This window comes from Papaver somniferum, chromosome 6 (genome assembly GCF_003573695.1).
Source record: "Papaver somniferum cultivar HN1 chromosome 6, ASM357369v1, whole genome shotgun sequence".
In the NCBI taxonomy this organism is placed as follows: domain Eukaryota; kingdom Viridiplantae; phylum Streptophyta; class Magnoliopsida; order Ranunculales; family Papaveraceae; genus Papaver; species Papaver somniferum.
In genome coordinates this window covers 85712900-85726513 of record NC_039363.1, presented here as the reverse complement: position 1 = coordinate 85726513, position 13614 = coordinate 85712900, and the positions used below count along the sequence as shown (strand labels likewise).

The following is a 13614-nucleotide window of genomic DNA, read 5'->3' as shown; positions in this document are numbered from 1 at the left end:
ATATTTCTTCTTAATTAGAACGTATAGACTATGAAGCCCGTGAACCAAATTGTTATGTTGAGTACTTGGACGATCTCAAAAATCAATGTCAAAGATTAATCTAGTTGTATCCAAATAACCAAATCGGAATTCTGCCAAGAAATAAACTTGTTATCTATCTTTCAAGATACAAATTCTACAAGAAACAAGTCTTGTAGTCGATCACAATTATATAGACGATTACCAAGATCGAATACGCATTACTTGTGTAAATCATATTATAAAGATAAACAATATAATGCGAAAAGGGAAAAACACAAGACACATGAAGTTTTGTTAACAAGAAAACCGCAATAACAAAAAAAACTTCGGGACCTCGTCCAGATTTGAACAACAAACAGTATTAAGCCGCTAAAAACACTAGCCTACTATCAGAATTTGGACTAGACTGTAGTTGAGACCGAATTCACCCTTCAAGCAATTCAGTTACAGTCTATAGTGATTTACACTGTAAATGGATAATCAGACTCATGACCCCAGGATCTACACTGCAAAATTGATGAATAAAACCCTCAGAAGGGAGAAAATGAAACTTGATAATAATATTCGATAATTATCTTTGATACAGAGCGGATGAATAAAAGAATAAGGGTGGTCAGGCACAGGTGCCCTTCCCACACTCGTCATTAACATGATTGACAACAGCTAATTATCGACTAATAAAACATTAATTGAAATTACAACTACTAGTACACCCGATCTCAGGTGGCCCTTAATAGAATTGGTAGCCCTTAAGTCGGGAAATGACAAATGCCCACTCCTTCTAAAAATCCTTGTCCTCAAGGATCAGACTTTCAAATTGATGTGTCATGAATTGTTTTTCCTCCCAGGTGGCCTCATCCTCAGTCATTCCTTCCCACTGTACCATAACTTGCTCCACCTCTTGATGATTCTTCTTTATCTTACCAGAGTCCAAAACATTTAATTAATGGGTTAAACTTTAAATTCTATGTTGAATCTGTAGCATGCATCTTAGTTTGTGGCTTCATTCCTTTTCCCAATTTGGGGTTGAGCTGTGAAACATGGAATGTAGAATGAATTTTGGTGCTGGTAGGTGATAGACACACTTTTGTGTCTGATATAATCTCAATTGTATATGTTGATAGTGCACGATTTTGAACTTATTATGTTATTTTATATCTTTGTCGGTGTTTTTAGAGAAATAAGCTTTTGTGGAAAACGTTGCTCGAAAAATGGCATTTGAACCTCCGGAGAAAATTACTATAGGCACCCCGAAAGTATGTTGGAGACGCCCCAGAAAAATGCTATTGGCACCTGAAAAATTCACTAGAGGCACCCATCAAATTTACTAAGGGCACGCTATTGTTAGATAAGGGCACCCCATTACATGCGCTACGTGGACTCTGGAATTGGATAGGGGAGGTGATCATCTTCTCCGTTTGAATTTGAAAGTGGCAGGAAATTTGGGTTTCATGAACAGAATTTAAGGTTTGATTTTTGGGAAGTTCTGAAAGAGATTCAATCAAAACTAAACATGGTTGGTATAGTGGATTGATTCGGTTAGATTTGGCTAGATGATCGAGTTTGGGATTAAACAGGGTTCTCGGTTTTTGTTGAATTTTTTTTTGGAAACTACCTGAGCTTTTGGGAAAGACTTGAGCGACATGTTCTTGTAGATTTTCTACAGGTTTGGTTGGGAATGATCCAGTGCATCGAAACATGGAAGGTATTGAAGTTATCTTCGATTAAAAAGGAAGATTTATCTTATTTTCGGCAAAACATGGGAGGACGAAGGTTACGGCATTTTTGTGGTGTATATTTGGAAGTTATTTGATGAATTGGAGAAGCTATATTTGTCTATGATCGATTTTATACTTTGAATAGAGATTGTATTCAAGAAGAAGACGCGTATCAAGAGTTTGGAGAGAAAAAAACTCCCATGACCTGCGGGGAAAGAAAAATAAATAAAGGGAAGATAAACTCGAGATATTTTGGGAGATTGGAAGAGCCTGTGACGCATAAATGGGAGGGTCCGAGTCATAGAATATCTATCGAGAGTTTGGGTATGCTGCTGTGAAGAAAAAAAGCTCAGAAAGGAGAAAAGCAACAGCATGAAGAATGAGAAGAAGAAATTGCATACGACAAAACAGAACTGTCGTTCTCAAGAACAGAGAGTCATTTATTCAACCGCATAAAAGAAGTATCGTTGTTCATCTGTAATATTCAAAGGCCTTTGGTGACTAAGTCTGACTCTCTGAAAAAGGCTTATGCCACAGTTTCTTGTAACATTCAACGCTTTTCTGATATTTCTTCAATAAAAACACCTTTTGAGCCATGTTTGTATGTTTTGAGAGTGTTTTGAGCATGATGAGCTAACCCCATCACCGAGACGACGGAGGAAACCGTGTTTCATATTTGATTGGTAACTATAATTGATTCTTTTGACTCTTTGCATTGTTCTTAATTGATTTATGATTTTTATTAACTAATTGTGATTTCGTTTGATGGCATATGCTTAGACTTAGAGCTTTTGATGCGCCATACTTGTGATCTACAATTAATGTTTTATAAAAATCTACTTTTGGCAAAGAAATAGAGTATACAAAAGAGCTATAATTGTTATGAACCATTTGATTTTGATTAATGGTGGAATCCTAAGTCTTAGTACCTCTTGATCTTGTGACAATATTGTGTATATATTTTCTTTATTTTTAGTGTTTTCTATTGAAAAAGCGGGGGTCTAACAAACACATCCAATATTTCGCATAGCAATCTGTATGAACAAACTCCAGTATACTTTCGAGAGAATCAACTAGACAGTCAGACTCAATCTCAAAAAAAGTATATCCAAGAGTTGTATCTTTGTTTCACAATGTAATCAGCAAATCAAACAGATAGAAATCCGTGAGCCTGATTATTATGTGAAACGACTTGAACGGTACCAAAGACCAATGTTCAAATGTCAATCAATATAATCAACAACCAAAAGTTGGATTCTCTAATTGATTGAACTACACACAACCTGTGATATTTCTATTATGTAAAAAAATATAATGCGGAAAAGAAATAACATAGACACCAGAAATTTTGTTAACGAGGAAACCGCAAATGCAGAAAAACACCGGGACCTAGTCCATATTTGAACACCACACTGTATTAAGCCTCTACAGACACTAGCCTACTCCAAGTTAACTTCGGACTAGAATGTAGTTGAACCCTAACCAATCTCACATTAATCAAGGTACAGTTGCGTTCCTTACGCCTCTTGAACCACGCCGGATTCTGCGCACTTGATTCCCTTAGCTGATCTCACCCACAACTAAGATTTGCTACGACCCAAAGTCGACGACTTAATAAACAAATCTGTCTCACACAGAAAAGTCTATTGTATAGATAAATCTGTCTCCCACAGATAAACATATGAGTTTTGTTCTGTCTTTTGATAAATCATGGTGAACATGAACCAATTGATAAACCAGACTTATATTCCCGAAGTACAGCTAGTATTATCAATCACCTCATAATAATCTTAATCGATTAACGAAACAAGGTATTGCGGAATCACAAACGATGAGACGAAGATGTTTGTGACTACTTTTCAATCTTGCCTATCGGAGAATAAATCTTGAGAAAATCTTAAAGAAGATAGTATTCAATCACGATAGAAAACAACAAGATCAGAACACGCAACTACAGAGAAATAGTTGGGTCTGGCTTCACAATCCCAATGAAGTCGTTAACCTATAAGGTTTCGTGAAATGATGTTCATGAAATGATTCGAGTGAATCAAAATCGATTTTTCTTCGACTGTGTCTTGTATACTTCTATGAGAATATAAACAATTGAACAACTCTCTAACTAGTTTCATTTAAGTCATTTGGACTAGTTATGATAAAAATGAATAAGGTTGATATGAAAGTGCTCATATGGCTAACCTCGGTTAACTATTGTTGAACTAACTAAGTGTACATGTTTAGGTACGGTTACCTTTATCTAAATGATGGTACGTTTCATTTGTGTATAACAAGCTAAGTTCGATCTAACGGTTGAAAGATATTAGCTTGAATCTAATCAGTTTTTTTTGCAAAAGATTGCATTACATATTATATAAATGTATTAATTCATGAACAAACCGATTTCAGAACATAACCTACCCAAGGATAATCGAATCTGGTCGCAATTAGTATCACACATGAGATGTGGGGATTAGGTTTACCAGTTGCTAGAGTTCTCCTTTATATAGTCTTCAAATCAGGGTTTGCAATCAATGTTACCTTGGTAACAAAGCATTCAATATTCACCGTTAAATGAGTACACATACCTAAGTAGCCGAACTGAGTTTGGTTACGCCAGTACGCGTACGGGTACGCATACCATTTTACACTTCCAAACTCCAGCAGAAATTCACGGAACTTGAACTTCCGCCAGTACGCGTATGGGTACGGATGCTTAGTTTCCGGACATCCAACAACCAACCAGTACGCGTACGGGTAAGCATATCATGGTTTCCGGTTTTGGACTTTACACAAATGTGAATACACACTATGTTTATATCCAATCATGGTTACATGTTCTAAACCCTCATTTCGGTCTTCCTATTTTGCTCTCAATCCAAAAACACGTTTGCTTAAAAAGCCACGGAAACATTACCTATACAACAAAACTAAAACAATGAGAATGGCAACGAAGTTCTGTGGATTCCTAATGAAAAAAAGCAAAATAACTGAATTTCCTACTGTAAAGCATAAGCGCTCTAAATGCCCCCACCACCATCCACACTTATATATAACAATTTTAGAGATATATTTTGATGGACTACCAAATTCATTATTACAGTACTTGATTAGTCTATCATTCACGGCCAGAAGAATTCCTAGCTCTCGTTATGGCACAAAAAAAATCACCTTAATTTAGTGATAGTACTTAAAAATCTGAAATCATTACATTCTTTGATGCTTATATAATTATCAGTTATTCGATAAGCATTTGGGGTATATGCTTATCCAAATGCTCACCTCTACTAAAATAGTGGAGACAAAATTTAAAAATTTGTTTCATACAAATAACCACCGGCATAGAGAGCGAGTAGAGAGGAATGAACAAGACTACATTTTTGTAAACACTCTTAGCAATTTCATTAATAGCAAGGACATAACTTTATAGGCTACAAAACTCAGAATGACACACTCCAGCCAGAGTAATTAAGAAGGCCAGCTTGCCTCAAAATGATTAAATATTCTAGGATGAAAAACAATTTGCACAATCAAAACGAAAAAAATAAAAAATTCGGCACATACAATATTAACCCTAGAAGTTGAATTGAAATTATACTATCAATAGCAATCCTAAGCAAAAAAATTGGCCCTAAACTAACTCTAGAATTTGAAATTACACAATCAAAAGAAAATTTCATCAACAAATTGGCCGTAACCTAACCCTAAAATTTGAAAGCAAACAATCGAAAGAGTTTTTATCCACAAATTGGCCATAAACTAATCCTAGAATTTGCAATTAAACAATCAAAAAAAATATTCAGCCACAAATTGGTCGTAGATCATGTTTACTTACTTGGGAAGTGTCTCCGAAGTTCCGTCGTTTTATCTTGTTCATATGGTACCACCTTTGTCATGGATGATTGGCAAGGGGGAAAAAACCCAAATCTTCGTTTTGATGTATTTTTGTTTCGGTGATGTGTTAAGTTAATCGAGGAGAACGAAGAACACAGACGTTTTCATAGATTTTTTTCTCAATTTCATAGTTAATCGAGGAGAACGATGAAGAGACTTTCATGGACGAAGGAGTTTTGGTTTTCTGCAGATATGTAAGAAAAAAAAGTTAAAGAAAAAGGAAAGGTAAAAAAACAAAAGCGAAAATGGAGTCAGTGAGATTCGAACTCGGATTCACTACGTCGCTGTTTTACAGAATTAACCTCTTTACATTTTCTTTTTAAAGTAAATTTTGGAGGAGAAACAAAAATCCATAAAGATATTCTAGTCACATGAAAAGGTTTCACCAAACAATTGGGTCTTTTTTTTATATTAGTACTAGCAAAGACGCACGCGGGATGCGAGTGCCGTCCATTTCGTTCCAAGTCTCACAACACGTATCGTTAATTGATTTTCATATTTAAGCATTTCAAAAAGATAGATTTCCATTTTTAAGTTGTAGGATTCCAGCGACTACACCGACTCCTGCAACAACCAAAAAATTCAATATTGAGATCATCAACATTTCTGTGCTTACTGCAAAGAAACCATTAGATAACCAAAGTCATGTCAAGAGTTAATTTTGTTTTAACACATCATATCTCCTAAACTAATACAACATAGATACATTAATTGCTTGCATAGTACCTTCCAAGCTTTCAGAGAGGGTGAGTTTCAGACTTCCAGAGAAAAACTTGCAAAGTTTTAGCTCTAGATCCTATCCTTGAGCATTGTTAAAAGAGTATTCTTAAATCGTTCTTCGTGACTTAGTTAATGTAAGAAAAGAAGCACAATGCTAGAAAGCTAAAAATAAAAAGATAATTTTGATTGCATCAATAATGTCAAATGCTGATTAAGTAACTTGGTCTCACTGATAAAAAAACCGACAACCCAGTGAGGTCAAAGCAGCAATATCGAGTCAACAACCCGGTGGGGCTAAAGCAGAAATCTCGAGTCGTCAACCCAGTGGGGCTAAAGCAGCAATACTCCTCCTCCTTATCACAGTAATGTGTTAGAGGAGACCAATGCTCATGTATAATCATATTTGGCTTCAATGTAACTGGACAACCAATTTCCTTCCGGGATATCTTGTTTAGCGAAAACAAAAGAACAATCATATCCCAATTAGACGTCCTAAGATACTTCTCCAGAATCCCATTTTAGCTCTCCCACAATCATACTTGGATGGACATTATGTGATCAAGTATTTTATTTATGCATAAAGATCAAATGTAATGTAAATGGTGCTTTAAGGGAAGTGTAACACACCAAGCATCTACCAATTATCCAAAACAAACATGATGTGGCCAGACAAAAGCAAACATGACGTGACCATCTCATATGGTCATTGGTTTGGGGACCTAAAACATTACACAATCACCCACCGAACCAATCAAACATACATGTATAACCAGAGCTGAAATTGAAAGATAAAAAGTATTAACCTCATATGGTAATCTATTTTATTCCTATCAACTCTTGAGTTCATTGTTGTCCACTGCTACGGAGAGGGAAATGATGACTTCATTGTGTCCACTGCTACAAAGAGGCAAAAATATAAGTATTTTAGTAGTATTACAAAACCACTGTTGACAACTATCTCTATAATACATATGAGAAATTGAAATTAAACTTTGAAGATGTTTGAAAATGAGCAAACATCCGAAGTTCACAAATTATGATGCATATTCTCTTACTCGGCAGTCTAATTAATGGTTTAATTCAATTTCCTAATTAATCTTACTAATGCTAACTGATAATAATATCCATATAAAAATTGATTTCACGAAGGTAAACCCTCTTCATGAAATTCAAACTAACATGTACCTCCACTTTTCTCATTTTTCTATGTTCTGAGGGGACTGAGGGTCTTGGTACTTCAAAATATATACGGCAATACCCAAAACTGAAAGAGGAGGGTGGTGGCGGTGAGAGTCGAAATATGAAATTGAGGAAGTGATTACGGTGATGGTAGTCGGGGTGCTGGCTACGACGATGACGGCGCTGGTGGTATTTTGTGCAAGTAAGAGGTCTTTTTGGTGGTCGAGATTGCATGGACAGGAGATAAGAAATATGTAAAACATGGAGGGGTAAAACGGACTTAGCAGGTGCACATGACCACCAAAAGGACCCATTTTGTTTATTATAGTAAGATAAGATAAGATGTTTGTATGATTTGGTGGATAAGCGCATTTTGGTAAATTTGTTGAAGTTTATAGGTTGGCTGATGTTTTGTTGAAGTTTAAATCCCCGCTTATTGTTAAAGATATTGTGAAAAAGTTTTATTTTGGTAGATTTACACTGTTTCTATAGGTTTTATCTTGATATTTTAAATAATTTGTGTTTTAATGTATAATATTTTTGTTTTTGTTAGACTTTTCTGCTGATTTTTTGTGACTTCACAAAAATGATGATGACTCGGTACCAGACTTATCTACAGCAACAGGAAGAGCAACATCAACATCTATATCAACTGCAAAAAAAAAATTGGATTCAGCAATGACAGGTTCGAAGTGTGTTTTATTTTTTGGTACTTTGTTATTTTTCTTTACTTTGTTTTTCTAAACATTTTACTAAGTTTGAAAAATATCAACACGAGCCTTCAAAATGGTCCAAGCCTCCTCCTCCCAATCCATTAAGAGTGGATTCCTTTGGGAACACTGATGGCCGCTATGGTGCCATATTACGGAAATTTAACGAGATTACTTTAGTCGTATGTGCTGGAACTAATCTTGTTGGAGATACTTCAATTGAGTACAAGCAAATGCTGGCAGCACTTTCAGGAACGAACCTCGCCAGATAGTACATCAATGCAAATCAAAATAATCCGGATATCGTAATTAATCGTGTTCTTGTGTACACTGAGAATTCATATGTTTGTAGCCTTTTGAATAAACCGACTACAAATATTCATGGTCAGGGTAGTCAAAGATGGATTGAGGTCAAGCAATATATGTTGTTGGAGTATCCACGTGCTTTTTATTTTGGCTACAAATCTGCAAATCCAGCTAACTGGGTAGCACAGTGGTTAGCTCACAGTGATCTGGATTTGGCTTATGGTGATCAAGTGCCACAAGTACCAGAACTCACGCGCCTAAATGAGGAGGACCAGAACACTACACAATTTTGGCCTCCAAGGATGCAGCCTCAGCCTCGACCAACCGCGCCTCAGCCTCCACCAATGGGTCCAGCAGCATGGCAACCTCGGCCTCCACCAATGGGTCCAGCAACATCGCAGCCTCGGCTTTAATTATAGGAGTTTTTTTTTCTCTATTTGCCCGGATTAATTTTTAATGGGGGCGTTTTTTAAGGGGGATATGAGAGACAAATGAGATGTTGACATGTGTATTTCTTATTAATTGATTCCAACAATTTTTGTTTCCAAAATATAAAAGAAATGTATTTTTGAATAAAATATTGGTTATCTTAATGTTTATATTTTATGTTTGATATTTTTGGAAAAAAGATTTGTGGGATCAATTAATATTCCTTCTGTTTCAAAAAGACTGTCGAATATTCCATATTCGTCAGTTTCAAAATTGTGTCCAGCTTGTGCTTATAGTTATATATTTCCAATGAACTCTCTAATATACCCTTAAATTTTTTTGTATATTCATAAATTCATTTTTAACGGGATCCGATCTAAATATTAAAGAAATTTGTATAATTAAGGAAACAAATATATCCTTCATTCCTTTTAAGAGAGTATATACTTATATCCAAAAATTAAATTCCTTATAAAGTTAATACTCCATAAATTCGATATATTTTAATTTTCTTTTATATTTCCTATTTATAATCCTCCTAACAATTTTAGGTAGTTTTTATTGATAGTATTTTTATTAAAATAAAATAGGTAAGTAACTAAGGATAGTTAAGTAAAATACTAAAGTCTTCTTAATATATTGATAAAGTCAACGAGGACCATCTTTTTGAAATGGGGGGAGTATGAAAAACACATGTCAACATTTCATTTCATTTCCCCCCATGCCTCCATAAAAAAACGCGCCCGTAAAAAATTTATCCAAACACATGTTTATTATTATATCGTAGAGCAGTGTTGTCCCGCGCAGTTTTGCAGAAGAGCTAAATAAGCAAGCACGTCATTAGTCGTTAGATCAACCCATCACCCGTTGGATTGAATTTACCTTTACTTTTGTAGTTGCATACATCTGGAGAACTTAGGAAATTAGAGTCAGGTCCCTTTAAAAAAAAATCTAAAATAAAAACCACCCTCTATACATAATAATAATTTCTCTTAATAAGTACCATTAAATTATTAAGAAAAGAAGTCGTTTCTTAAGAAGAAAAAAAAACCCACCTTCTTCATCTGTTATGTTTATGGTTTTGTGGAGGTGAGTCCTAGACGAAATTTAACAAACGATTTTGATCTTAATTTACAAGATGATTTTGATTTTAGTGTATGGAATGCCCATAATAATTTGGAAGAATCATTATCATGCGCAGAAAAAGGTACTGTTCAAAGAAACTTCTTACATCTTGCGATTTTCTTTGATTGATTTTTATTTTTTAATCAGACTAGTAATTTGATTATTATCTTTTAATCCTACAATGAAATAAAGAGGATTATATGTCATTAATTTTTAATTACGATTTTTTGGAGAACTCAAAACCCTAGTTATCTTTGTAAGATATATCTGAATTAGGATTTTGGCTTACACAAAAAATAATTAATGATTTACTTAATAAACATTTTCCATGATCATATATAGATTCTCAACCGACAAACGAAATTTCATATGAAGAAGAGGTAGACAGAAACAACTACAGGGAACACAATGAGAACATTATGTCAATAGATCGAGAAAAATTTTTGATGGGATTGTTGATGAAGTAGATCCATTGAATAACACATAAGAGTTGTCCGATGAAGAGATCAATTGTATTCGCCTATACATCGGGAAAGAATTTGAATTACAAGATGAAGCTTACAATTTCTATAATCGGTATGCAGGTAGTACTGGATTTAGTATTCGCTGGCATACCACTCACAAGTATAGAGTTGAGACTTTTGAAGTGATACGACGCACATTTTGTTGCAATCGTCAAAGGGTACGAGATCCTAAATCTAAGCCTGTTGAACAAAGAAAAAGGAACCATGCTGATATAAGGGCAAACTGTAATGTCGCTATGGTTATAGTAAAGAAAAATAGTAGGTGGGTTGTAGCTCATGTTACAAAAGAACATAGTCATAAGATTGTCTCTCTAAGTAAAAGACACAATATTCGGTCACTGAGAAAAATAAGTAGCAGCCAAAAACAAGTTCTCGTCAACATGCGCTTAGCAGGTGTCAAAACAAATCAAATGATGAATTACTTAACAGTTGAATCAGGTGGTGTTAGGAACATTGGATTTCTTGGAAAGGATGCAAGAAATTATCTAAGTACAAAATGTCAGTTGGAGCTAAAACGTGGAGATTCCTAAGTTGTACTTAACTACTTTGAACGTCTACAAGTGGAGAATCCATCATTTTTTTATTCAATCCAAGTTGATTCTGAAAGCCAGATGACAACTTTTTTGGGGCTGATGCTAAATCTAGGATGGATTATTACTATTTTGGCGACGTAGTAATGCACGACATGGATGAGGCCGCTTGTTTGTTCCGATTGTGGGATTTAATCATCATTATCAAATTGTATTGTTTGGTGGAGCTTTGCTTTATTCTGAAAGTGAGGAATCATTTGAATGGATAATGAAAACATGGATGAGGGAAATGCACGACAAAGCACCGAAAGTGATTCTTAGAATCATCTATTGGAGGTGCTATTGCAAATGTTCTACCAGGTACGCATCATAGATTTTTCTTTTGGCATATATGTAGAAATGTTATGAATAATTTGTCTAATGTGAGGAAAGAATTCATTTCAGAATTTAACAATTGCTTATATGGATATGAAACGGTTGAAAACTTTGAGCGGGCAACAATGCTTAAAAATCACAATTTGGAAAAAAAAACAAATGGTTTTCGACATTATACAGCAAACGCGTACATTGTGCATCGGTCTACACGCGTGATATATTTTGTGCAGATATGCATACAACACAACAAAGTGAAAGTATTAAATTTTAGTTTGATGGATTTTTAAAAAGAGATATACCTTTGTGTGAATTTGTCCAGCAGTTTGGAAGAGCAATAGTTGCAAGAGGAGAGGCAGAAAACAATATGGAGTATCAAACAATATATACAAGTCTTGTATTAAGGTTTCGAATGTGTATTGAGAAAGATGCAGCTTTGGTGTACACAAAGATAATTTTCAGTAAATTCCAAGAACAGTTAACTGATTTTTTTTGTTATATTCATGAAAGAGTGGAAAAAAGTGGAACAATGATCACTTATCACGTATCTAGAGATGAATATGTGCATAAACACCGAACAGTGGTATTTGACTCTTCAAGTAAGAGTGCTTAGTGCAGTTGTGTATCGTACGAGTTTGCTGGTTACTTGTGCAGATACGTCTTAAAAGTTTTCGTAGTCAAGAATGTTCAAAATATTCCAACTCAACATGTTCTAAAAAGGTGGACCAAAGATGCTAAATCTGGACATGTGCTGTTTGAACAAGGAAAAAAAATCATAGCTGATTGTCAGTTAACAAAAACAGTTAGATATAGCAGACTTTGGCAAGATGCAATTAATATTACAATTAAAGGCTCGACATCAATCAAGCTATAGAAACATGGCAGTACAAGTGTTACAGAAAACTTTAGAAAAAATCCTCTCAAGTAAATCCAAATGGAGAACCTGATGTTATACATTATGAGGATACTTTTAAGACAAGAAGAAAATGTAGAAAACCAATCAAATTTCCAAAGATCATTAAAAGAACCACCAATTGTAAAGCGTAAAGGCAAACCTGGTAGAAGGAAGTCATGGGTTGACAAGCTCAATAGGGATCAGAAGAGCAAGAAAACGAATAGAAAAACATGATCAAAAGATTCATTAAGGTACTGTAATAAATTAAGTTATTAGACTTAGTAATCAATATGTAAAAAACATTAACTAATTTTATGTATATGCAGGTTGCCGGCACCAACATCAATTGAATTGGACATTGCTAACTCTCAAGACAAGCAACAGAAGAAAAGTAAAAAATCAGTCGCATTAGATAATGCGAAATCTCAAGACAAGCAACCGAAGAAAGGAAAAACATGTATTGCGTAACTATTCTTCAATCTTTTTTTTATAATCAACCTCTTCATTTTTATTCTTATCATCAACTAACAAGTTTGGATTTGGTAGAAATGAATTTAGAAGATGTATATACTAGGATCTGGTATAAATGAATTTAGAATATGTAGACACTAGATAAGGGTGATAATTTCTCTCACACTTGTTAGTTAGTAGATATGGATATGTTTACATTTATTGGCTTTTGCTTTACTGGATCATTTTTATTTTTTCCAAAGAGATTAATCGTATCATTTTTATACAAATATGTCTTTTTTTAGGATAATGATCTACATGAATCATTATTATTTTCTTCTTTGGAAACAGTCTAACTTTTGAATTAACGCACTTGATGTTGAAGGCAACTTAATCACTGAAAACATGTGTCCATGAATGTGATGTTAAAATTTATCCACTAAATGCGAGTTGATGCTTCCGATGGATCCATCTATTAATTCCTATCCTTCTTAGCAATACCAAGTTGAAAAAACAGGGAAACCTCACATATTATGGCATTTGTATCAAACATTTTTAGTGTATAAGATGTTGCAGTAATAAAAAATCTGTGCAAGTACAAAAACCAACCTTGTGTTGAAATTTATATAGGTTAAATTTGCAACATGGTTGAATTTGATTGATTTATTTATTAGTACGACTATATTACACAGATATCAATATATATTTCAGCGTCGAACAAGGATGGTTTCACTGAAATAAGCATTC

The 13614-nt window shown here is 34.5% G+C and overlaps 2 long non-coding RNA genes across 3 annotated transcripts; one reads left to right on the top strand and one right to left on the bottom strand.

Moving 5' to 3' along the window:
* Positions 1-6006: 6006 nt before the first annotated feature.
* On the bottom strand, positions 6007-7678 carry LOC113285827. Its single transcript, XR_003328967.1, has 3 exons — positions 7533-7678; positions 7151-7241; positions 6007-6191 (listed from the first exon to the last, which is right to left on the bottom strand). It is a non-coding gene; the product is annotated as an uncharacterized LOC113285827 (long non-coding RNA).
* A 2317-nt stretch (positions 7679-9995) lies between these two features.
* Positions 9996-13104, top strand: LOC113288269. 2 transcript variants are annotated; one of them, XR_003330548.1, is made up of 4 exons: positions 9996-10178; positions 10439-11510; positions 11595-12668; positions 12744-13104. It is a non-coding gene; the product is annotated as an uncharacterized LOC113288269 (long non-coding RNA). The 2 variants fall into 2 exon arrangements; XR_003330547.1 differs by having other exon boundaries at positions 10439-12668.
* The last annotated feature ends 510 nt before the right edge of the window (positions 13105-13614 follow it).